We start from the raw sequence: 26,752 nt of genomic DNA, 5'->3' as shown, positions 1-26,752 counted from the left end.
CCCAGATCTGGTCATGCATACGAACAGTGGGACATGGACCAGCAACCCTCACACTGTCACCTGTGACATGTGTACTATGTCAGTTCCTTCTGTGATGATGCATTTATAATTTACCACTGAATGATAAAACTTGGCAGTATGAGGCTTTGACAAGTCATAACTACAGGGTGTATTATTATTAATTTTGAAGGCAATTTAATTGTACATTGATTTTGTGACATATTTATTAAACATTTATTAATTTCATTACAATTGGTCTCTGATACGATGAGACAGGTGACGGGCTGTGACATGTGATGCATTAGTGACATGAGCTGTACAGTACCTGACTGACATTAGCATATTTCAAACCAGAAGGCTAAATGTCTAAAGTGAAGGGAGATAAAAAGTGAAGTCAGGACAAGAAATAGGGAGGAGTCAGGATTAATCGCTAAACTGCCCCCCTTAAAAGACAAATCTAGATCCGACCCTGCCCTGCCCTGTAGCGGATGCAAATAATATTGGTGAAAACAAGCGTAGTTGTGACAAGCAGGACTTGAATCGGTCACATCTGTGCCTGAGCTCCCTTACTGTACAGGGCCTATGCCCCTTCCCTCCCCCATTCCGCCTCTCATAAGCAGTTGTAAGTGTCATTTTCCTTGGGACATGAATTGCTTGTCTGTTTCTGGGCACGCCCATAGCTATTTCACACAAGATACACTATGCAAATGAATTTATGTCCGAACATGAATCAGGTCATTGTCACAAAATGCAGTGACCATATGTTGTAACCTCTGCTTGCATGAGTGTGTCAGTTGCTCTCCATGACTCCTACCAGGTATTACCCTTATGTCGAGCATCACCTCCGTCTCTCTGATTTTAAGCTTTTGTATACAGAGTTCCCTGCACATCAGGTTTGAACAGATGTAATGTAGATGTAGTAGGTGCAGTGGTGCACATATACAACTAATGAACACTAGGTCAACTTCTTTGGATAAATTATATACATTTATTTACAGCCCGTAACTGTATTACTTCTGCCTCTTTTTCTTTTCTTTCCTCGAGAACCCTCTCAGTCTTTCCACTACAATACAAAAGAAAAATTGAATGTATTATAATTTTATATATAGTATATATAATCACTTACAAAGTGATGGAAATTCAACGTTAAAAAAGATTGTTATGTTATATACTGCTCATATGCCTCTTTGCTTCATCTCCAGGTGTGTCTTGATTGTCTGACTACATTATTTCTCATTTCAATGTATGCAACTGATACGTCTTACCATTATTCCCTCTGTTAATGCTTAATCAATTATGCATAGTTAGCTTATCTACAGTAGCTTGTTATCAACTCTTCCACTCTGACATATTTCTTTGATCAGCTGACCAATTTGCTCACCTGAGTCCGTTATTGTAAATAAGCCACACTAGACTATCAGTCTAAGTTATGCATTTGTGATTCTCTTTGTAAGTGATGGAAATTAGTTAAACAAGTCAGTTGAACAAGCAATGAACAGCTGTACTACAAGCAAGAGTTTTCATTTGCTACATCCAGAAACAAAATTTACCTTCTTCCTGCCCTGGACAATGTAACATGCTGATTATTTTTCTCACTACTTCATTTTATTTGCCATGTTTAACAATCTGTCTTTCTTCCTATCCCTCTATGGCATTATCCTTAGAAATACACCATCCTTCACTCTACCTGTATGACATACATTGTCCTTACTGCATCTTCACTACCCCACTCTCCTCTAGTTAACATTCATAAATATCATTCCACCTTTGTTTCCTTAACTGCAAGTTCCCATATTTTGAAGTACATACTATCTGGAATAAATGTTAAATGTTAACTGACTTGTTAAATGGATCTGCATATGCATCTCTACCTGCCTTTACCCCTGGCTTGTTTAAAGCAACTGCTGAATTCTCCTGCACTTGACTAAGGCCTGTTACTCCGTATTTACGACTTCCTCTCTGGCTCTGAGTTCTGTCAAGAATATCCTGGTTGCTCATTGCCTGCTACTGTGTGCTGTCCACTCCACCAGGCATTTGCCAGATTATTCCGTATTAATATCTGCCTGTCTGTCTCTGAGTTCTGCCAATCATATCCTGGATGCTGACTACCTCCTCCTGTGTTCTGTCCACTTCACCGGGCAACTGTAAATCAACAACTACTACTAGCAGACCTTAAATCCTGGGGGCAACCGAGTACTGTGGAATGTGTCAAGTTCCTCGAAAAGGGGGCTGCTATAGGTGAACATCTCGAGAAGTAGTACTTTGAGGATAACCAACAGCTTGCCCTTAACACCCTCCACATTACAACAATCTGCTATATCGCCCACCCTTCCACACTACAGCATTACCACTCAGCACCTCCACATAACAGAATTACCCTTGACCCACATCTCTACAATACAGCAATACCGCCCATGGCTCTCTACATTATAGCAATACCCCCACACACACACACATACTCCCCCCCCCCCTGGACATTAGCACCCAGTCTCTCAGGTATTCACTTAATTCATTATTAAGTCATACAGGATTTATATTTTTACTATGCCAATATTTCTTAATAAGGGCAAAGTCGTTTAGAAAATGCTTCCGTCACTGTAAGGATTTTGCCTCTCCCTGCACTATAGGCTAAATCAACATTAAGGGATGCATACTAAGCACAATGTGTGTTTGTTTTAAAATGCCTGTAAATCAGCTCTGTGTACTCCCAAATTCAAGAAAGGAAGGATCTGTAGTTATGTGCGCTGATGAATATGTGTGTACGTCTGTTCTGCTCTACTAAACAAGATACTGCAGGATATATCCAATACCTATGTGGGATATGAATTCGCAAAAGAATGCACTGAAAAGGAAAAAAACTGTTGTATTAAAAGCACCCTGTAATAATTATATAGGCATTCAAAATAAAACAGTTTAAAATAAAAAAAAGTGTTTTTTTCACAAAAGACATTTATTATGATGTTCTTAATGTCTACTGTCTTCACTAATGAGCAGGACTTAGACTAGCCTTATGGCTTGGGCATGAGATATGGCAGAAAAACACATATCTTTGAGATACCAAGAGATTGAATCGGACGTAGCTGCATGAGCTCGCAATTGGCACGTACTTACTGTTCATTGACAGCGGCCAAATCCGGCTCTGATTCCAGCCATACCAACACAACTAGAAGCTGCACCAAATTGTCAGTCTCCAACAACTTCTTTAATATTGGTGGCTACTAATGCTTCTGCTTTACAGTAGCCATACATTTCACACAATAGCTGCAATTATTATTCTGCTGTCTTATGTTTCAAGTGGCCCCACACTTCTTATATTGTAACCTGATTTGGGCAATGCAAACTTACCTTTTGTTTCATGTCATTGTTTGTAATATGAGTGTATCATGATCCCCTCCATGTACAGCGCTGTGTAATATGTTGGCACATTATAAGTAAACAATAATAATTATTAAACAAAAAAATAGAATAAAGAACCATACCAGCAGAAATCCCGCTTGGATGCTAACTAATGTAAGTTACCTTCAGCCTGCTGCTCTACCCACTCACATCCATATAGTGCGCTTATGCATACTCTTTGGGAGCTAGAAAGATAGAGAATTGCAGTTGTGGAAAAAAAAGATTTAAGAATGATTAATATTAAAAAACGTAATAATTTAAACTTGAACAACTTGAGTAAAGTGAAATTTCATACAGCATGTGCGTGTACTAAATAAACATTGTAGGTTACAGTTATAATGAAGTGCATACACTAGGCCTCAGTACCGCAACCCAGATGACTAAATGGCTATTAGTAAACCGATAACAAATTATATCCCTACTCTTTTTGGGTGTGACAAGTGGTGCTCACATTGCCTCAGTGATTCCACTTGTTCCTACTGGATCGGCAGAATTCTCATGAACAGTGGTTGCTCAGCCAAGAAAATGATCTGTGTGCTGATGACATGGGTATTTTAAGTTACTGCATCCAAGATATTTTATCGCCATGATCCGGCTTCAGAAAAAGCAATATAGGGGTGCTTTGCCTATTGATATGTTATTCTATAGCCCTCTAACCTGTATCATGCATTTGTGAGATAAAAGCACATTTTATTTCTGGTTTAAAGCAGCAATCCCATATAACATTTTTTCTTTAAATAGTAATTTAAGTACCATTTAACCATGCATCTGGTAGTCATTTTTCTTAGCTGTCTTCCTACATATTCGTATCTCCTTTTCCAAATCTCTCTAGATGGCAGAGTAGTATGGCTGCCAATCACACACAAACACATAGACGCACAGCTCGTAGCATGTCATGTGATGCCAGAGGGTGGAGATGTGGGAGCAGATTGAGCCCAGAGGAGCATTCTAAAGCTTCATCATGTGCCATGTGACTGTGATAGTCATGTAACACTGTGGATTCTCTGAAGAATTATAATCGAAGCCTGAAGAAATGGTCCAAGGAAAAAAGAGGATTTTAGTACTTATGTCAAATCTCTTACTCTGAATCCATCTGGGGGACACAGCTACCATGGGGTTGTATGAGGGCGCATGGAGATGGCACTTAAATAGATAACTAGCTAAACTGCTGCTGACTCCTCCCCTCTGCAACCCCTGCTGTATAATACAAAAGTCCCAAGGAAGGAAGCAAACATCCAGCAGAAAAGCAAAAGGGAGGGAACGCAGTGTCCCCAGATGAATTCAGAGAAAGATTTGATGTAAGTACCAAAATCCTCTTTTTTCAGTCATCCAATCTGGGGGACACTGCTACCATGGGGACCTTCTAAAGTAGCCGCTAAGGGAGGGATTGCTCGGAAACCCCCGTACGCAAAACGCTGCAGCCAAATGTAGCATCCGAGGAGACAAAAACATTAAACTGATAAAATCTGGAAAAAGTGTGAACAGAGGACCAGGTAGCAACCCTGAACAGCTGATCCACCGAAAAAGCGAGACGCGCAGCCCAAGATGCTCCCATCGAGCACGTGGAATGAGCAGTGAGTCCCTCCGACACCGGTTTGCTACAACTTATATAATCCTGTCGAATCGTAGATGTAATCCAATGGGCAATCGTGTGCTTGGATGTAGCCAGCCCTTCTTATGAGAGTCATACAAAAGAAAAAGAGAGTCCTACTTATGACAGCAGTGGTCCTGTTTAAGTAGATATGCAAGGCCTGTACCACATGCAATAAAGACGATAAGGAAGGCCCTAAAGACAAAGAACCTTCCCGAAATGCAGGAACTACTCCTGATTTATGTGGAAACCTGACACCAATTTTGGTAGAAAGGAGGGCACTGTCCTCAGAACCATCCTATCCTCATGGAAAATAAAGTAGGGGGACCCTACAGGATAAAGCCCCGAGCTCTGACACTGCGTGCAGAAGCTATCGCCAACAAAAACACCACTTTTCACGTCAAGAATCGTAACCGAATCCAGTGGTTGAAAGGGTGATCGCTGAAGAACTCCAAGGACCAAATTGAGATCCGAAGGCGCTAAACGAGGAACATAAGGAGGTTAAATGTGCAACACTCCCTAAAGGAAAGTCTGAACCTCCGGAAAAGAATAGTCCTACATCCAAACTGTCCTGGAGAAAGTCCAATAGACGAGACAGACGAAAAGATGTCATCTGGCAAGAACGATGTTCACACCATTTAACATAGGCCCGCCACACTCTTTGGTAAATACGTACTGAGGCCAGTTTCCTGGCCTTCATTAAGGTCTCCAGTACGCTGGAGGAGAACCCCTAAGTCCACCATATGCCGGCCTCAACAGCCATGCTGTTAAAGCTAGCCGAGCGGGTCTGATGATAAAAACAGTCCCTTACCCAGACAAGATTGTGAAATACTTGAGGATGTAGGGACCATTCTCCTGGGAGGATTGCATGTCTGCTGAGATAATCCACTTCCCAATTTTCCACCCCGGGAATAAACACATATATATCACTGGAATGAACATCTCTGCTCAATCTAATATCTTGTTCACCACTGCCATGGCGTCTGCGCTTTTTGTACTGCCCTGGCAGTTTATATATGCCACTGCCGTGGGATTGTCTGACTGAATCCAAGTCGGCTTTCCTCAGAGAAGGGATTGAGCCCCTGAAGTGCCATGAGGATAGCCTTTAGTTTGAGGACATTTATTAGAAGGGAAGCCTCTCTGTTTGACCACTGGCCCTGGAGGCGGATATGGAGGACCACCGGCCCCCACCCCCGAAGGTTGGCTTCTGTGGTCACCAGAATCCATGACCATGGGACAAAGTACTTTCCCGTCACCAAATTCTGTGGCTCTGCCCACCACTGGAGGGAGAGATGGACTGCCCTGGATAGACTGTGAGACTTGAGATAGAGGGGAGAACTCAACCACTGGCATAAGAGGTCTCACTGAAAGGCATGCAAATGGAACCAGCCGTATGCGAGTGTCTCAAAGGAGGAGACCATCTAGCCCAGGAGCTTTGTGCCCATCAATTTGGAGGGGTGAGGAAACCAGAGGAGTCTATGCACAGAGGTCCTGATCGCACAAGCCTTGCTGTCTGACAGAAAACTTTCTGCTGACTGGTGTCCAAGAAGAGACCCAAGAAGACTATCCTTTGAGAGGGAATCAACTGGGATTTCGGAAAATTGATTATCCATCCGTGATGTTCAGGACCCGAATGGTCAGGAGATGCTGTTCCAAGATGTGCTTCATTCCAGATACAGAATGATGTTCACTCCCATGGCTCTCAGTCGGACGGCCATGACCGCCATGATCTTTGTGAACACGCGGGGCGCTGTGGAGAGACCAAATGGCAGCGCCCTGAATTGGAAATGATCTCTACCTACTGTAAACCGAATAAGGGACTGAATCCCATCACAAATGAAGACGTGGAGATAGGCGTCATTGTTGTCTATGGATGCCAGGAACTCCAGGGTTTCCAGTCCGTTGATGCCTGAACGGACAGATTGCATGCGCAACTTGTTCACCCGCAAGTGCTGGTTTAGCCCCTTGAGATTTAAGATTGTCTGAAACAGACCAGCCTGTTTTGGGACCAGGAAAAGATTGGAATAAAAACCCCGCCCTTCTTCGACTCCGTACCTTGCATAGGACTACCGCTGAAAGAAGTGAAGCAATGGCTTGCATCATGGCCCATCGTTTCAGCAAGTCGCGAGGCAAAGGAGTGGCAAAGAACCGACAAGAAGCCGGGCCCAATAGATATATTATGTATCCTCTGGACATGATCCCCAAGATCCAGCTATCTTGAGAGGAAATCGTGCACTGGTCTCTGAAGACGATTGCAGATGGTCCCCTACTCCCGCAGCCACGAGGAGAGGGAGTTTCCCATCATGCTGAGGATTTGTCCGGGACCTTGGAGTCTATACACCTCATGGACAACGAACCCCTGTCCCTGTGTGACTCACCTTGGGATGAAAGCGGTCTAACTGAGGACTGACCTCTGCCCGACTGGTGGCCTGAAAGGGCTACCAAAAGGAACTGAACCTGGGTGGCTTAACCCTAGGAACATTCACCGGGAGGAAATTACTCTTACCTCTAGTGGTTTTGGAAATCATGGTGTCCAGTTCTGGACCTAATAAAACCGACCCAGAGTATGGCAAGGCCTCCAACGACTACTTGGACTTCACATCTGGATCCTAGGAGCGAAACCAAAAAGGTCCTCCTGGCGGCCATGGCTGTAGCTGAAATAGAGGAAGAAAGAAAAGCCGCTTTCTGGGCCCCTTCGTAAGGATAGCCTGAAGCTTTCTTCAAATGGAGAGCTAAAGGAAGAAGAGCGAAGTCCTGTAAACCTGCTGCCAATTGGTCGACCCAGATTTCCATGGCCCTGGCGACCCACGCAGATGAGAACATGGGTTTAAATGAAGAGCCCGCTACTGCCAACATGCTCTTAAAAAGACACCCATGCCGGCTCCCCCGCAGGCAGCAAGGACATTCCTTGCACCTGCTTTCCCCGGGCCATTTTGCAGAACATTTTGAACAGGCATAAAACTTGACTAGGGCAGATTTGCACTTATCTGACATGATAAAAGTAGCAGAGAAAGGTAATATACAAAATCTGATGCACGCACTTCACATATACACAGGGTAGATGAGTAATAAGAACAGGGTTTTGCTATGATTGTAACCTCAAAACCGCACCCTAGAAGTTAGTATAAGTAGATATGCTTAAAGTCTTTCCTTCTTACTCTCTTAATAAAAAATATTTTTTGTGGTTTTTTTCATATCTGTTCCTCTGAGAAATGTAATAAGGAGATAAACTGAGAGCAAGCTCCTCAATACAATATACATGTATGGGGAAGAAAATGCACTTAGGCAATTATAATGGTATGTGTCCCCTTCACAACGATAGGAAAATTTTTGTACTTAGCTGGATGCCAGTAGGAATGGAAGGGAAAAGTAGAGGAAGGAGTCAGCAACAGCCCCATTTCTTTCTCCTGCACAGAGCCACTTGAGAGACCTGCGCTACCAACTTGCAGTCCCCGTTTGTCCGCCGGAAGATTTTGCGCTCCTGACGCATGCCAACTATGCAGGGGGAGGCTAATCCCTCTCCACACTGATCAAGGGCTCCCAAAATCCACCGCAGTGCGGTGCACATCTTCCGTGTCATCCGCCTGCGGTCCGGAGTAAAATTATTAAACATGCCCAGCCTTCCAGCAGTCCACCAATACTACTGACTCCGGTGCTCTCTGCCTGTCGACAGCATCTGTCTCGGAGATAGCATCACAGTGTGTGGCTGCTATCACCATAAGAACAAACCTGACAGCCTGTGAAGGTGGGCAGAGGAGTGTTTAGTTGTCTTCATTCAGAACACGGACCACTAACTAATGGATAAAAGTGCTGCACGCAGCACCTGCATCCTCTCCTACATTTTTACTCCTGAGAGTCAGCCTAAGAAAATAATAAAAGAGCTAAATAACCTATCTCTATCCAAATACTGTGCCAAAGCACTGCAGCTCAATTAGGAAAAGCTCAATAGCTGATGATGATGATGACGATGAACTCCTTTGGCACTTAAAATAAACTGAAGCTAACAGGGGTTGCAGAGGGGAGGAGTCAGCAGCAGTTTAGTTAGTTAACTATTTATGTGCCAACTACATGCACCCTTGTAAAGCCCCATGGTAGCAGTGTCACCCAGATTGGATGACTGAGAAATGGTAATTACCAAGATTTTTATTATAGCCTGTAATAATGATTTAGGTTTTAAAAAAAATATTTTTTCATAAGATTGCTGTTTTAAAGGGGGCATACTATTGAAAAACAAGTTACTTATTTGGATAACAGTGTCTTTGATTCAGGTCCTGTGTGTTTGGCACAGGACCAGACTTACACTATTACATAGCACTTGCTTACAAAGCGCACCAGACCATACGTGCCAGGCAAATATTGGGAATATAGAAAAATAAAATATATCCTACATAAAATCTGAGTATAATTTAATTTTTCAATACCGTGTACAGCACATACTGTAAGGAAAAATACAAACAATCTTACCAAGAATCCTCCTCACTATCCTCATTCGATGCTGGCTGATCCTTTTCTATTTTCGTCGATGATCTTTTCCAAAATATCCAAAATATCTGAGTAAAACAATTATTAGTATGTAACTGTAGTACCACCTATAATGACTGCATGACATGCTGACAACTGATGATTATGTCTGCATCGATATTGTTCCCATAAGCATGCTTTTATACTTTCATACACAAGAGAGAATATTTTTGGATGGATATTCACTTCTAAACGGCTGCAGTGGTGATGATTTTGCCATCACATGTAAAACGTAAAATGCACATTTTTGGCAGCGGTGTATAATCAGATATTCTCCTCACCCCACATAAATGTAAGAAATAGCACACCTTAATTAAGATGTGTGCTTTGCAAGCACTTTAAAGTATGTGCTTCGTTGTATAGCAGTGTATGAGGAGTGACAGGGGCAGAGAGTTGTGCCAACATAATGAATAGTATATTAGCACAGGTATAATCAGATGAGGCACAGTGCTGCTATCATCATGTGGACAGTATTGGTATAATCATTGAAGGCAATTTTACTATTATCAGTGGGGACACTTTGTTGACATAATCACATTAGACAGTACAGCTATTTTAAATGGGACAAGGCTGGTATAATCAATGGAGCAGTACTGGTATAACTCAATGGAGCAGTGCTATTTCAATTAATGGGGAAAGGGTTAACATAATCAATGGCAGCTGGTAGTGTTAATGGATGGAAGAAGTTGTACCTCCAACCCCCCCCCAAAAATAAATAAATGCAGGGAACACCAATTAAGCTCCAGAGTGTGTGTACACATCTTGGTTGTGCTGGTATCTTATTCACACTGTGAGGAATACAAGCAGTACAGACAGATGTCATTAGATGCAGGTATCATGCCTGTATGTAGGTAGTTGTTTTTGTGAAAATAGATCCTGTGCCCCTTCCATTTAAATTGAAAAAAGGTTTACGTGTTGATTATTCCAGAGTACCATTTAGTACAATAAAAATATTATTCCAGCAGTCCACCAATACTGCTGACTCCGGCGCTCTCTGCCTGTCGGCAACATCTGTCTCGGAGATAGCATCACAGTGTGTGGCTGCTGTCACCATAAGAACAAACCTGACAGCCTGTGAAGGTGGGCAGAGGGGTGTTTAGTTGTCTTCATTCAGAACACGGACCACTAACTAATGGATAAAAGTGCTGCACGCAGCACCTGCATCCGCTCCTACACTTTTACTCCTGAGAGTCAGCCTAAGAAAATAATAAAAGAGCTAAATAACCTATCTCTATCCAAATACTGTGCCAAAGCACTGCAGCTCAATTAGGAAAAGCTCAATAGCTGATGATGATAATGACGATGAACTCCTTGGGCACTTAAAATAAACTGAAGCTAACAGGGGTTGCAGAGGGGAGGAGTCAGCAGCAGTTTAGTTAGTTAACTATTTATGTGCCAACTCCATGCACCCTTGTAAAGCCCCATGGTAGCAGTGTCACCCAGATTGGATGACTGAGAAATGGTAATTACCAAGATTTTTATTATAGCCTGTAATAATGATTTAGGTTTAAAAAAAAATATTTTTTCATAGGATTGCTGTTTTAAAGGGGGCATACTATTGAAAAACAAGTTACTTATTTGGATAACAGTGTCTTTGATTCAGGTCCTGTGTGTTTGGCACAGGACCAGACTTACACTATTACGTAGCACTTGCTTACAAAGCGCACCAGACCATACGTGCCAGGCAAATATTGGGAATATAGAAAAATAAAATATATCCTACATAAAATCTGAGTATAATTTAATTTTTCAATACCGTGTACAGCACATACTGTAAGGAAAAATACAAACAATCTTACCAAGAATCCTCCTCACTATCCTCATTCGATGCTGGCTGATCCTTTTCTATTTTCGTCGATGATCTTTTCCAAAATATCCAAAATATCTGAGTAAAACAATTATTAGTATGTAACTGTAGTACCACCTATAATGACTGCATGACATGCTGACAACTGATGATTATGTCTGCACCGATATTGTTCCCATAAGCATGCTTTTATATTTTCATACACAAGAGAGAATATTTTTGGATGGATATTCACTTCTAAACGGCTGCAGTGGTGATGATTTTGCCATCACATGTAAAACGTAAAATAAACATTTTTGGCAGTGGTGTATAATCAGTCATTCTCCTCACCCCACATAAATGTAAGAAATAGCACACCTTAATTAAGATGTGTGCTTTGCAAGCACTTTAAAGTATGCGCTTCGTTGTATAGCAGTGTATGAGGAGTGACAGGGGCAGAGAGTTGTGCCAACATAATGAATAGTATATTAGCACAGGTATAATCAGATGAGGCACAGTGCTGCTATCATCATGTGGACAGTATTGGTATAATCATTGAAGGCAATTTTACTATTATCAGTGGGGACACTTTGTTGACATAATCACATTAGACAGTACAGCTATTTTAAATGGGACAAGGCTGGTATAATCAATGGAGCAGTACTGGTATAACTCAATGGAGCAGTGCTAATTCAATTAATGGGGATAGGGTTAACATAATCAATGGCAGCTGGTAGTGTTGATGGATGGAAGAAGTTGTACCCCCCCCCCCCCCCAAAAAAAAAAAAAAAGTGCAGGGAACACCAATTAAGCTCCAGAGTGTGTGTACACATCTTGGTTGTGCTGGTATCTTATTCACACTGTGAGGGATACAAGCAGTACAGACAGATGTCATTAGATGCAGGTATCATGCCTGTATGTAGGTAGTTGTTTTTGTGAAAATAGATCCTGTGCCCCTTCATTTAAATTGAAAAAAGGTTTACGTGTTGATTATTCCAGAGTACCATTTAGTACAATAAAAATATTATTCCAGCAGTCCACCAATACTGCTGACTACGGTGCTCTCTGTCTGTCCCACAGCATCTGTCTCAGAGATAGCATCACAGTGTGTGACTGCTATCACCATAAGAATAAACCTGACAGCCTGTGAAGGTGGGCAGAAGGGTGTTTAGTTGTCTTCATTCAGAACACAGACCACTAACTAATGGATAAAAGTGCTGCACGCAGCACCTGCATCCGCTCCTACACTTTTACTCCTGAGAGTCAGCCTAAGAAAATAATAAAAGAGCTAAATAACCTATCTCTATCCAAATACTGTGCCAAAGCACTGCAGCTCAATTAGGAAAAGCTCAATAGCTGATGATGATGATGACGATGAACTCCTTGGGCACTTAAAATAAACTGAAGCTAACAGGGGTTGCAGAGGGGAGGAGTCAGCAGCAGTTTAGTTAGTTAACTATTTACGTGCCAACTCCATGCACCCTTGTAAAGCCCCATGGTAGCAGTGTCACCCAGATTGGATGACTGAGAAATGGTAATTACCAAGATTTTTATTATAGCCTGTAATAATGATTTAGGTTTTAAAAAAAATATTTTTTCATAGGATTGCTGTTTTAAAGGGGGCATACTATTGAAAAACAAGTTACTTATTTGGATAACAGTGTGTTTGATTCAGGTCCTGTGTGTTTGGCACAGGACCAGACCTACACTAATAAATAGCCCTTGCTTACAAAGCGCACCAGACCATACGTGCCAGGCAAATATGAGGAATATAGAAAAATAAAATATATCCTACATAAAATCTGAGTATAATTTATTTTTTCAATGCCGTGTACAGCACATACTGTAAGGAAAAATACAAACAATCTGACCATGAATCCTCCTCACTGTCCTCATTCGATGCTGGCTTTTCTATTTGTGTGGATGATCTTATCCAAAATATCTGAGTAAAACAATTATTAGTATGTAACTGTAGTACCACCTATAATGACCGCATGACATGCTGACAACTGATGATTATGTCTGCACCGATATTGTTCCCATAAACATGCTTTTATACTTTCATACACAAGAGAGAATATATTTGGATGGATATTCACTTCTACACGGCTTCATTTCTGATGATTTTGCCATCACATGTAAAACGTAAAATGCACATTTTTGGCAGTGGGTGTATAATCAGTCATTCTCCTCACCCCACATACATAATGTAAGAAATAGCACACCTTAATTAAGATGTGTGCTTTGCAAGCACTTTAAAGTATGCGCTTCGTTGTATAGCAGTGTATGAGGAGTGACAGGGGCAGAGAGTTGTGCCAACATAATGAATAGTATATTAGCACAGGTATAATCAGATGAGGCACAGTGCTGCTATCATCATGTGGACAGTATTGGTATAATCATTGAAGGCAATTTTACTATTATCAGTGGGGACACTTTGTTGACATAATCACATTAGACAGTACAGCTATTTTAAATGGGACAAGGCTGGTATAATCAATGGAGCAGTACTGGTATAACTCAATGGAGCAGTGCTAATTCAATTAATGGGGATAGGGTTAACATAATCAATGGCAGCTGGTAGTGTTGATGGATGGAAAAAGTTGTACCCCCCCTCCAAAAAAAAAAAAATGCAGGGAACACCAATTAAGGTCCAGAGTGTGTGTACACATCTTGGTTGTGCTGGTATCTTATTCACACTGTGAGGAATACAAGCAGTACAGACAGATGTCATTAGATGCAGGTATCATGCCTGTATGTAGGTAGTTGTTTTTGTGAAAATAGATCCTGTGCCCCTTCCATTTAAATTGAAAAAAGGTTTACGTGTTGATTATTCAGAGTACCATTTAGTACAATAAAAATATTATTCCAGCAGTCCACAATACTGCTGACTACGGTGCTCTCTGCCTGTCCACAGGCATCTGTCTCAGAGATAGCATCACAGTGTGTGGCTGCTATCACCATAAGAATAAACCTGACAGCCTGTGAAGGTGGGCAGAAGGGTGTTTAGTTGTCTTCATTCAGAACACAGACCACTAACTAATGGATAAAAGTGCTGCACGCAGCACCTGCATCCGCTCCTACACTTTTACTCCTGAGAGTCAGCCTAAGAAAATAATAAAAGAGCTAAATAACCTATCTCTATCCAAATACTGTGCCAAAGCACTGCAGCTCAATTAGGAAAAGCTCAATAGCTGATGATGATGATGAACTTCTTGGGCACTTAAAATAAACTGAAGCTAACAGGGGTTGCAGAGGGGAGGAGTCAGCAGCAGTTTAGTTAGTTAACTATTTACGTGCCAACTCCATGCACCCTTGTAAAGCCCCATGGTAGCAGTGTCACCCAGATTGGATGACTGAGAAATGGTAATTACCAAGATTTTTATTATAGCCTGTAACAATGATGTATGTTTTTTAAAAAAAAATTTTCATGGGATTGCTGTTTTAAAGGGGGCATACTATTGAAAAACAAGTTACTTATTTGGATAACAGTGTGTTTGATTCAGGTCCTGTGTGTTTGGCACAGGACCAGACTTACACTATTAAATAGCCCTTGCTTACAAAGCGCACCAGACTATACGTGCCAGGCAAATATGGGGAATATAGAAAAATAAAATATATCCTACATAAAATCTGAGTATAATTTATTTTTTCAATGCCGTGTACAGCACATACTGTAAGGAAAAATACAAACGATCTTACCTGGAATCCTCCTCATTATCCTCATTCGATGCTGGCTGATCCTTTTCTACTTGTGTGGATGATCTTATCCAAAAATATCTGAGTAAAACAATTATTAGTATGTAACTGTAGTACCACCTATAATGACCGCATGACATGCTGACAACTTATGATTATGTCTGCACCGATATTGTTCCCATAAGCATGCTTTTATATTTTCATACACAAGAGAGAATATATTTGGATGGATATTCACTTCTACACTGCTTCATTTGTGATGATTTTGCCATCACATGTAAAACATAAAATGCACATTTTTGGCAGTGGTGTATAATCAATCATTCTCCTCACCCCACATAAATGTAAGAAATAGCACACCTTAATTAAGATGTGTGCTTTGCCAACATAATGAATAGTATATTAGCACAGGTATAATCAGATGAGGCACAGTGCTGCTATAATCATGTGGACAGTATTGGTATAATCATTGAAGGCAATTTTACTATTATCAGTGGGGACACTTTGTTGACATAATCACATTAGACAGTACAGCTATTTTAAATTATTATTATTATTATCATTTATTTGTTAGGCGCCACAAGGTATCCGCAGCGCCGCACACAGTACTAACAGTAGACTATACAGGGTGAAACCATACAGAACAATGAACAAAAAGTACAATACTTCAGAAACTCCGGCTAGTCATATGCAGTAAAGACGGAGCGGAAGAATAGGTATGGAGACAGGAGGGGAGGGGGCCCTGCTCATACGAGCTTACATCCTAAGGGAGGGTAAACAGACCAGGCACAGGAGGAGCCAGTTGAGGCAAGTGGAGAGAAGGGAGGACGAGCTAAAGGGAGGAGATGGGGGTTAAGTAGATGGTTGGTAGGCTTTGAGGGAAGAGGTGAGTTTTGAGTGCACGTTGGAAGGAGCACAGAGTAGGAGAGAGACGGATGGAACGAGGGAGGTCGTTCCAGAGAAGGGGGCTGCACGGGAAAAGTCTTGGATTCTGGAGTGGGAAGAAGTGATAAGAGTGGAGGAGAGAGGCGGCGGTCATTGGCCGAGCGCAGGGAGCAGGCAGGACTGTGAATGGAGAGGAGGTTAGAGATATAAGGGGCAGTAGAGTTGGAGAGAGCCTTGTAAGTGATGGTGAGGAGTTTGAAAAGCATTCTGTAGGGGAAGAGGAGCCAGTGTAAGGCAAGGCAGAGAGGGGGAGGCAGAGGAGGAGCGGCGTGAGAGGAAGATGAGTCTTGCGGCCGCATTGAGTGTAGAGCGGAGGGGGGAGAGGGGGAGAGACGGGAGTGGGGGAGACCAGTGAGGAGGAGGTTAGAATAATCGAGGCGGGAGATGATGAGTGCGTGGATGACAGTTTTGGTGGCATCCTGAGAGAGAAAAGGTCGGATGCGGGCGATGTTGGCGTAGTTGGAAGCGACAGGCTTGGACAGGGGAAAGAATGTGGGGAGCAAATGAGAGAGAGAGGAGTCGAGGGTGACACCCAGGCAGCGAAGTTGGGTGACAGAGGAGATGGTGGTGTTGTTGACGACAATAAAGAGGTCATGGTGGGATGGGAGTCTGGGCGGAGGAAAGACAATGAGTTCAGTTGTAGAGATGTTGATTTTGAGAAAGCGCTCGGACATCCAGGAGGAGATGGCGGAGAGGCAGTCGGATACCCGAGCGAGGAGGGTGGAGGAAATATCAGGAGAGGAGATATAGAGTTGAATGTCATCAGCATAAAGGTGATACTGAAGACCGAAGGAGGAGATGAGAGCACCAAGGGAGGAAGTGTAGAGCGAAAAGAGTAGAGGGCCAAGAACAGAGCCCTGCGGGACTCCTACGGGGAGAGGGTAGGGGGAGGAGGAAGAACCAGACGTGGATACAGAGAAGGAGCGATTAGCGAGGTATAAATGGGACAAGGCTGGTATAATCAATGGAGCAGTACTGGTATAACTCAATGGAGCAGTGCTAATTCAATTAATGGGGATAGGGTTAAACATAATCAATGGCACCTGGTAGTGTTGATGGATGGAAGAAGTTGTATCCCACTTCCCCCAAAAAAACAAGAAATGCAGGGACCACCAATTAAGCTCCAGAGTGTGTGTACACATCTTGGTTGTGCTGGTATCTTATCCACAATGTGAGGAATACAAGCAGTACCAACAGATGTCATGAGATTCAGGTATCATGAGTTTATGTAGGTAGTTGTTTTTGTGAAAATAGATCCTGTGGGTCCATTCCATTCGAATTGAAAGAATGGTCCACATGTTGATTCCCTCTGTCAATGGCGATGGATTACTGTGGAGGCTGGTATTTATGCTTTTCAAATCTCGCGAGAACCGACATCAGAAAAACAAATACGTCACGATGGTCGTTTTGCCTCGATTTAGAATCCGAGCGGGCGGGAGAGTACCGAGCGTGCTCGGCTCGGTACTTCGGATAGGCTGAATTCGGATAAATTCGGATCTCGGGGAACCGAGCTCGCCCATCTCTAATATATATATCTCCTGAAACATCAAACAGACGGGGGCGCTTCCATAGTGTGTTATGTATGTGTGTGTGTATATATATATATATATAAGAGATTTCTAAAAAGTAAAACAGAAGGACAAGGCGCACAATAGTGTAGTATTTATGTAACACAGTGATAGTATACTGTGTGAATGTATACCAAAAAACATCTCCCTCCCTCTTCGGGGAGGGAGAGGAGATGGTGACAGGCACCCAGGTATCCTACATAGGTAAGGACTGTACAGAAATGCCATCATTTCTTGCACGAAAATATGGGCATCTAGCAAGGAGACTGGATCTGAGCTTTAACTTGTTGCAGTGCTAAACCAAGAAATTGGAGGAATTCTGGATAAAGACCCAAATTATACAGATAAGCTTCAAAGATTGTACATCTGGTACACTGCTATCTACTAATAGGGATGGTGTGTAATGTTCACCATTTGTTTTGAAATATAATCTTTCCAGTAACCACTTGGATATCAATAAGATCTATTACATAATATATTCAGTACAGAGACTCACATAAGTGGGCAATGGTGTGCACTGTGTGCCTTCAATTGAAAACACATTGTTTGGTGTACCCACATTTTTTCTGGTTCAACTGACTGGTGTTTGATTGTATTTATACATCACAATATTTTTTGGTATACATTCACACAGTATACTATCACTGTATTATATAAATACTACACTATTGTGCGCCTTGTCCTTCTGTTTTACTTTTTAGAAATCTACTACACCTACTGGCCTACTTGAAGGACCGGCTGCCGCCTGCACATTGGAAGTGTATTTAAGAACTTTTCATTGGACTATTACCTATATGTGTGTTCCTAATAATTGACCTTTGTGCCAATTTGTATTAACAATTTGTTATATATATATATATATATATATATATATATATATATATATAATAGAAAAGCTCAGGCTTGGCTCCTCGGAAACCGAACACACCCGAATTTAGGGGATGCGCGTACCGAGTCCTTTTGCGCTTTTTCGGATACCAAAACGAGGCAAAATGTCATCATGACATCGTCTGATCTCGTGAGTTTTGGAATCTAAAAATATCGCCCTCCCTGACGATCTAGCGCCATTTGAGAGAGGGCTACAGAAGGGGTAGGATAGAGTGTAGAGCAGTTGGGCAGGCAAACTTACAGAAGTGAAAGAGGAGGGTGGTAGCAGTGTTCAACAAAGCTCCATTGCTAATTGTCATTGCTGAAATACAAATATACTAGTTCTTACAGGCTTTTTTTTCTGAATTTGCACCAAAAAGTGTAGGGTGTTATATACACCCAAAGACAAGAGCTCCATTGCTCAATTTGTCATTGTTGAAATACAAATATAATATACTAGTCCTTGCAGGCTTTTCTTCTGAATTTGCACCAAACAGTGTACGGTGGTATCAAAATGGATTCACAGCAGTACACAGAAGACCAGGAGCACCAAGCAGCTGCTGCACCAGTCATGATGATAGTTATCCCTGTATGTCATCTGGTAAAGCCTATGTAAAAGTACATAGTGCTTAAGTCCGGCAAACAAAAATGTAAAAAAACACCTTTTACCTTGGTCAAGAAAAAACACCTGTAATCAAGGCATAGTTAAGTGCTGAAAAAATAAAATTGCCAACATGCCATTCTACACACACACAGTGGCAAAGAAAGAATCGGGCCTTCACATTTCTCTATGAGTGCTAGTTCTGCAACTGTCAGTGGGGCATCTTCTTGTAAGGTCAGTCATGATGATGCAAGACCTTGTCATTTTGCCTCAAAAAGTGTGTTATATAGGTAACACAAAAAGGAGAACTGCATTGCTAATTATCATTGCTGAAATGCAAATACTAGTCCTTGCAGGCTTTTAGTGTTATATAGGTAACAGACAAAGAGGAGTGCTCCATTGCTAAGAGTCATTGCTGAAATAGAAATTATAGGGCTGGCTGGCTTTGTCTAAATCTGCAGTTACATTTTACTGTACCATAGCTCACTCAGAAACAGTAGAGGTGGCAGAGTTCAGTGCTGAATCAGAAATTGTAATAATAGGGCTGTTAGTGTTCTGCAAAATCTCCAGTGACATTGTATTGTACCAAAGCTCATACAGATACAGGAAGGGTGACATTGTTGTGGTCACTCTCCAGTCTCAGTCATGATGATACTAATACCTCTACCTTATGTGCTAAAGCCTATGTTCAAGTGCATAGTGGTTTTAAGCCAAGGAAACAAAAATGTAAATAAAAAGCTTGTACCTTTTTAAAGAAAAAAAAACCCTCTATAAAAAGGTGAAAGTTTACTGTAGAAAAACATAAAATTGCCAAGATACCATTCTACCCAAAATATTACCAGGCATACCAGCATCAGGTAGCTCCCTTCTCTTAGCTAGATTTCAGCACCTGCAATCTACTCTGTCATCATATTCACCCTCATTTTTGTGTACATCTTCCTCAAACAATACGAATTCATCCCCGCTGGAATCCACCATCACAGAAGTCTGTGTACTTTGATGTAATTGCTGATAATGGCCTTCCTCATGGAGTTTGTAGCCCATTTTATGGCAGAGCTGTCACGATTTTTTGCAATTCTTTTAGACCAGAGCAAATGCCAAAATGTTGTGCTGACTCATCTGCATCTCCACTGGGTGTCTTGGGAAAGCTAAGTTTTTTCCTAGAAGCATTTGCCAGAGAAACTGAAGGAGGAGACGTCATTAAAAGATGTTGATAGCTCTTGGATCCTGGTTAAGCACATTAAGTCCTAGATCTACAATTACAATATAGTTAGCGGATTTGCTTCGCTTAATTTCATCCTTCAATTTCTCTAGCTGCTTCTCAAAAAGTATAATTAAGGCAATCTCTTGACTCAAGCTAACCGGAATTTCCCCCACTGTAATGCTCTGACAATATTGGTGGCGTTATCAGAAATCACATATCCTCAGGAGAGTCCAAGCAGGATTAGCCATGTTGCAATGACATCCCTTAGTTTTTGTAACAGATTGTCAGCTGTATGCCTCTCAGTGAAGCCGCTGATACACAGAGTAGCCTACTTCTGAAAAATGTGACGTACTTGGGTACATGCTGCTGCTGTTCCTGCTGGTGAAGGCGAATCACCAACCCAGTGGGCCTCAAGTAACTGTCTAAAACCAGCTGCATTAATAGTGGATATTCAACGCAGATCTAATACTAGCATAGTCCCTATGGCTTCTGTGATCTGCTTTGCAACTGGGTGACAGCTTTCTTATTTTCTTCCTCTAGCAAAGGATTGTTTAACAGTCAATTGTTGTAAACTACTAGTAGTCTTCTTCTGGGTTGAAGATCAACCCCCAGCGCAACAGCAGCTGCAGCAGCGGGACTAACGCTCAATAATTCTTCAGAGGAATCATGGTTAGTGGAGGAGTCATCTAGCCTTAGCAACTAGGATGCAGGACTAACTCCCATCACTTGTGAGGATATTGATGATGAAGGTGTTGGGGGTGTAGATTACAGGTGCTAGGATCTAGATGAGAGAAGGGAGGTAGATGATGCTGGACTGCTTGTTGTTATTTTTTTAACATAAGTTTCTGATTTTCCGAACAGCTTTGCATGAGCTCGCTTCAAATGCCGTAAAATAGATGACGATCTTAGATGGTTAAGGTCCCTACCTCTAATGAGCGTGGCTTTACAAACGCTACAAAGGGCTAGACAACTGTTGTCAGGATTAGTGTAAAAATAATTGCACACATAAGAGGTAGATTTTTGGTCTTATGCCCAGGCATGACAATGGCATTCTTCTTATCACTGGCAAGAACTGCTGCAATCTTTGTTTGAAAGTGTATGAAAATAATATTCTGACCTGTGAGGTGGACAAGATTGACTGCAAATGACTTTAAATTAGTGATAGTGAGGTTAATAATAATGTAGGATAAAAAAATAGCAAAATTATGTGATTGTAGCATATTTTAGCAATTCTTCTAAAAAAAATACAGAACCAAAACCAAAACCACTTCACGGGGGTCAGTGAGCATCTCTAGTATGTATATATATATATAGATATATATATATCTATATATATATCTATATATATATATATATATCTATATATATCTATGTATATATATATATATATATATATATATATATATATATATATATATATATATATATATATCTATCTATCTATATATCTAATATATAAGCCTAGCGGCGTGTGTTAGTCTGTGTGTGAAAAAAAACAAAACAAGCTGCAGCGCCACCTGCTGGGCGGAGTTATACACTGACCTACTAAATTCTTAGCATTATCTAATATCTACTATATAAATACCTAGTGGCGTGTGTGGGGAAAAAAACCAAGCTGCAGCGCCACCTGCTGGGCAGAGTTATACACTGACCTATATATTTCTTGAAGGAGAAGTGACAGTTGGGAGTGGTTGGTGGTTGCCGGGGGTGACAGTGGGGAGTTTTTCACACCTTAAGTAGCTTGATGAAGGATGTGGCGATGAAGATGAAGGATGTGGCAATGAAGATGAAGGATGAGGTGATGGAGAAAAATGATGAGGTGGTGACATGTGGACAAAACCATGTTAAAAAAGGGCGCTTGCGTCGGGAAGTAACGTTCTTCCCTTGAGGAGGCCTGGGCTAGGCCCAAATGCATGACAAGGACCTTTTTAACACCTTAAGTAGCTTGATTTGACTAGAATGCATGAGTATCATGCACGGGTTAAGTTGTATAAAAGTAAAAGCCTAGCAGCGTGTGTTAGTGTGTGTGTGTGGAAAAAACTATTTTCTCAGAAAGGGTTCATCCAATTGATCTGAAATTTGGTATACTGACATTATTTGACAAAAAAATTAGAATAGGGAAATCAGTTAACGTCCATCATCCCCCCTTCCCCCGTGGGAGGGGTAGTAAAGGCTAAATTTACGAGTTGAGGGGTCAAACTCATTTTCGTGAGGTAATTTTACCTCATGAACACACATTAAAAAGGGCGCTTGCGTCTGGAAGTAACGCTCTTCCCCTGAGGAGGCCTGGGCTAGGCCCAAATGCATGACAAGAACCTTTTTAAGACCTTAAGTAGCTTGATTTGACTAGAATGCATGAGTATTATGCACGGGGTTAACTTGTGTATATATATATATATATATATATATTAGTGTCCTGTAACTTATGTAAATGAAGAAAATCCCATCACTTACTGATAAGAAGGACATTATGATCAGGATGACACAAGCTATGATGCAAACAGCTATGTCGATTTGTAACATGCCTTGTTTTTCCTAAACAAAAAAGTACAGTAAGTAAAGACCATAAGTATTATATATAAAGATAAAGAGTACCATAGTAATTACAGTCACACACAGCAGTACAGCGGTCACACACCTCACAGTACAATGTGAACCGGGCACCACAGAGACAGTGACAGTTGGCGGCTCTGTGTAACTGAACACCTTGCAGGAGGGGAGGAGCCACCCACTTACTGAGGACACGCCTCCTCCCCAACTGTCATCCCTAACATGGCAGTTATTCCTGTCCATTGCAGATCCTGGTGGGAGCTGTTACTATTACAGCTCTCTACCAGGACATAACACCACCTGCTACCTCAGGCTCCAACGCTGTCTGAGTCCTCTGTAGCAGGTGAGGACCGCCGGCAGACCTGTCTCCTCCGCACTGGGGGACACTGGGGCTGTATGTCGCGGCTCACAGCACTGCCTGTTGCTGCCCTGGTGTAGATTCTGGGTCCCCAGTTGCTTTGTGTCTGCGACCGGGTGACCCTTTTGCCGGGTAACCAGAGTTGGAGAGCAGGGGGCGACATGGGAGCGCCATTGTAATATATACACGAACATTCACCCAAATAGGATAACCCCATTCAGTTATCTCATACTTTAATTTGCTCGTTTTTGTGGTGGTATATCAAATGTGTATGTCCTTATAGCATATTTTGTATAGTTGTACAGGTGAAAATTGGATATTTTAATTCATTTATTTTTACTTCCAATTTTAATTTCCTTTTTTAAATGTAACTAGGAGTCTATAATGAGTAAGCTGCACATTAGCTCAGCTCTATGTTCAAGCTCACACGTTTCTTTATTCTCACAAATATAAACCATTGGATATTTCTGAATACTGTTTGCAAACATCACAGTAGTGCTGAAGATCGACTACACACAAAAAACAAGGCTGTTTTAGGATCTACTGAACTACCCTCTCTGTTCAACATCTGTTCAGCTGCCCACTGAGCTCAACTGTAATTGTTGTTGCCATCTCTGTATGGCTGCTGGATCCTCTGCACCCAACTATCAGCATCCTGGACCTCACTTAGGTCGACAATTCAAATGTAGACAGTATTATTTGTTGGACAATAATATCCCTAACCCTAACCATATAATACTGTCTACATTTGAATTGTTGACCTAATTATGCTGTCTACATTCCAATTGTTGACCTGTAAACTGTCTACATTTCAATTGTCGACCTAATAATACAGTTAACCTAATGTTGTTGACTTTCTGAATGTCGACAAAAAGAATGTCTAGCCATCGACCACATACCCAATAGTTGCTAGAGGTGGTAGCCTGCAAGACATTATCTTTGTCTGGGAAGTTGACTTGTTGGTTGTAGTTGGCCTGGATTAGTTGATGCATATCTTATGGTCTTTCGTCTGTGAATTCTTTATCTTCTATGCTGCGGGCGAGCGGCCTCTCTGATTCTATAGTCAGTGTGACTGTCCTGTTTATGTGGTGCACTCTGAGAGAGTTTTAAGAACTTGTTTAAAACTGTATTGAGCTCTACATAAAAAAGAAAGAAATATTAAATAGTTGACAGTGCCACTCACTTGATTATATTTGTATAATTAATGCTGGTTCTTTAAGGAACTATAAATTCTTCATTAGCATCATAATACAACTTTTATAGATTACATTTTATATTGACTTCGAAGAAGAGATTTAGTAATTGATTTTATTTTTCACAATGATTACACAATAGTTACACTAGTTATGGTAATGTATTACACAAAGCGCTGAACAGGAACTTTATTACAATGCAAATATTGTAAAATGTAACAGAGCACATTATGGGTTACTTTTAAAATTCGCTTTAAAAACATATGTTTATCATTCTCTTTATTTAGCATACATGTCAGTACACAAACATTTTAAAAAAGGGGAATGATTAATTGGTTTTCAGAGCATATATGAAAACTGTTCTACAGGTAACTGTATAGAAAAGGTAGTATTGCTCATATCAACCATTGACACATTTGCTCCTTTTAAAAAAAACAAAAAACCTGTACTATCAAAAATTCCTGAGGGATATTTAAATGGAAGAATCTGAAAATGAGTAGAACATTACTTACAGAATCATGCCATGGGTGGAACAGTATTTCCTGACAATGTCGTAGATGGTCACCTGACAGTGGTTGGAATGACCCTGCCTTACGCAGCCAGTTTCGTCTAGGCCTGTCGGAACAGATTAAAGACTCCTTGGTGCAATATCCGTCTCCTACCTCACTGGAGGATCTGATGCACCTCTCCATTAAAATTGACAGGAGAATTAAAGAGCGAAAATCTGAAAAGGAGGCATCTTCCCTTCCATCTGCCTTGATTCCTGTTTCCACGGATGATGAGGAGCCTATGCAATTAGGAGCATATCGTCTCTCTCCTGAGGAAAGAGACAGGAGACGATCACAAGGTCTATGTCTTTATTGTGGCACTAAAGGCCACTTCTCCCGTTCCTGCCCAAATAAGCTGGGAAAAGAGCATGCCTAGGGAATGAGGGAAAAATTCACCTCGGTCTGCAAATTGTCTCCCCGAAAAATGCAGTATTGATCCCTGCACAGCTCATGTTCAGTGCTCATTCTGTGGACCTGTCGGCCTTCATTGATAGTGGAGCTGCAGGCAACTTCCTTGACATTGGGTTTGCCCGCACTGCTGGAATTCCGATGGTAAAACTCAAATCTGCTATTACTGTCTGTGGTTTAGATGGAAGTCTGTTGCCTGGTGGAAAGATTTTCTGGGAGAACCCGCCACTACAGTTGAATGTCGGAGCTCTCCATTCAGAGTCAATAACCTTCTTCCTTATCGACTGTTCGTCGGTTCCCTTGATCCTGGGCCACCCATGGCTTTCCCGTCATAATCCTGTCATGGACTGGGTAAAAGAAGAAATTGTCCAGTAAAGCTCTTATTGTACACAGTCTTGCTTGTCACTGCCTCTGCGTATGATTCAGTCTATTCCGGAGCAGCTTCCCTCACAATATCATGAATTCTGGGATGTGTTCTCCAAGAAGGCTGCTGATACCTTACCACCACACCGTGACTTTGACTGTGCCATCGAGCTTATTCCTGGTTCCAAGTTACCTAAGGGGCGCTTGTACTCCCTCTCTGGTCCAGAGACCAAATCCATGCAGGAATACATCAATGAAAATCTGGAGAAAGGCTTTATCAGGCCATCCAAATCTCCCGTAGGAGCCGGATGCTTCTTTGTATCCAAAAAGGGTGGAGGACTAAGACCCTGTATAGACTACCGGGGATTGAATCTTATCACAATTAAGAACACCTATCCACTTCCACTTATCTCAGTATTATTTGATCAATTGAGAGGTGCTACTGTTTTCACAAAAATCGACCTTCGTGGAGCGTATAACCTCATCCGTATCAAGGAAGGAGATGAGTGGAAGACGGCATTCAATACGCACTCTGGCCTTTACGAATATCTGGTCATGCCATTTGGCCTTAGCAATGCACCTGCAGTGTTCCAGGACTTGATCAATGAAGTTCTTCGGGACTTCCTTGGTTGTTTCGTGGTCGTCTATTTAGATGATATCCTCATCTATTCCAGATCTTTGCCCGCACATCAGAGCCACGTCAAACAAGTTCTACAAAAATTGCGAGAGAACCACCTTTACGCCAAGCTTGAAAAGTGTGAGTTCGAGGTGCAGAAGGTATTCTTTTTAGGTTACGTAATCTCTTCTGAGGGATTCTCCATGGATTCAACTAAGGTTCAGGCTATTTTGGATTGGGTGCAACCAAACAATCTTAAGGCGGTTCAGAGGTTCCTGGGCTTCTCCAACTATTATAGAAGATTCATTCATGGCTTTGCTGACATTGTGGCTCCCATTGTCACCCTGACCCGTAAAGGAATGGATCCAACTAATTGGTCGCTCCAGGCAGTAGCCTCATTTAAAAGCCTGAAAAAGGCCTTTGTCTCTGCTCAGGTCCTTAGACACCCGGATCCAGCTAGGACATTTGTTCTTGAGGTCGACGCCTCTGACGTCGGTGCTGGTGCCATCCTATCGCAGAAGGACCCTCATTCTAATCG

The 26,752-nt window shown here is 41.7% G+C and overlaps 1 long non-coding RNA gene across 3 annotated transcripts in view; it reads right to left on the bottom strand.

The window, feature by feature from the left end:
- LOC142094789 (uncharacterized) overlaps window positions 1-24,218 on the bottom strand; it is a 28,218-nt gene extending 4,000 nt beyond the window's left edge. For 2 of the 3 annotated variants that reach the window (XR_012677709.1, XR_012677710.1), the window contains exons 1-8: window positions 23,986-24,218; window positions 22,633-22,713; window positions 14,997-15,074; window positions 13,166-13,236; window positions 11,308-11,393; window positions 9,452-9,537; window positions 3,520-3,581; window positions 987-1,063 (exon numbers count right to left, since the gene is read on the bottom strand). This is a non-coding gene — a long non-coding RNA (uncharacterized LOC142094789). The remainder of the gene's footprint in view (window positions 1-986; window positions 1,064-3,519; window positions 3,582-9,451; window positions 9,538-11,307; window positions 11,394-13,165; window positions 13,237-14,996; window positions 15,075-22,632; window positions 22,714-23,985) is intronic. The other variant, XR_012677708.1, reaches the window with a different exon arrangement.
- Window positions 24,219-26,752: the final 2,534 nt, after the last annotated feature.

Source organism: Mixophyes fleayi, chromosome 6 (genome assembly GCF_038048845.1).
Source record: "Mixophyes fleayi isolate aMixFle1 chromosome 6, aMixFle1.hap1, whole genome shotgun sequence".
In the NCBI taxonomy this organism is placed as follows: Eukaryota; Metazoa; Chordata; class Amphibia; order Anura; family Limnodynastidae; genus Mixophyes; species Mixophyes fleayi.
This window is presented reverse-complemented; position numbering and strand designations above follow the sequence as displayed.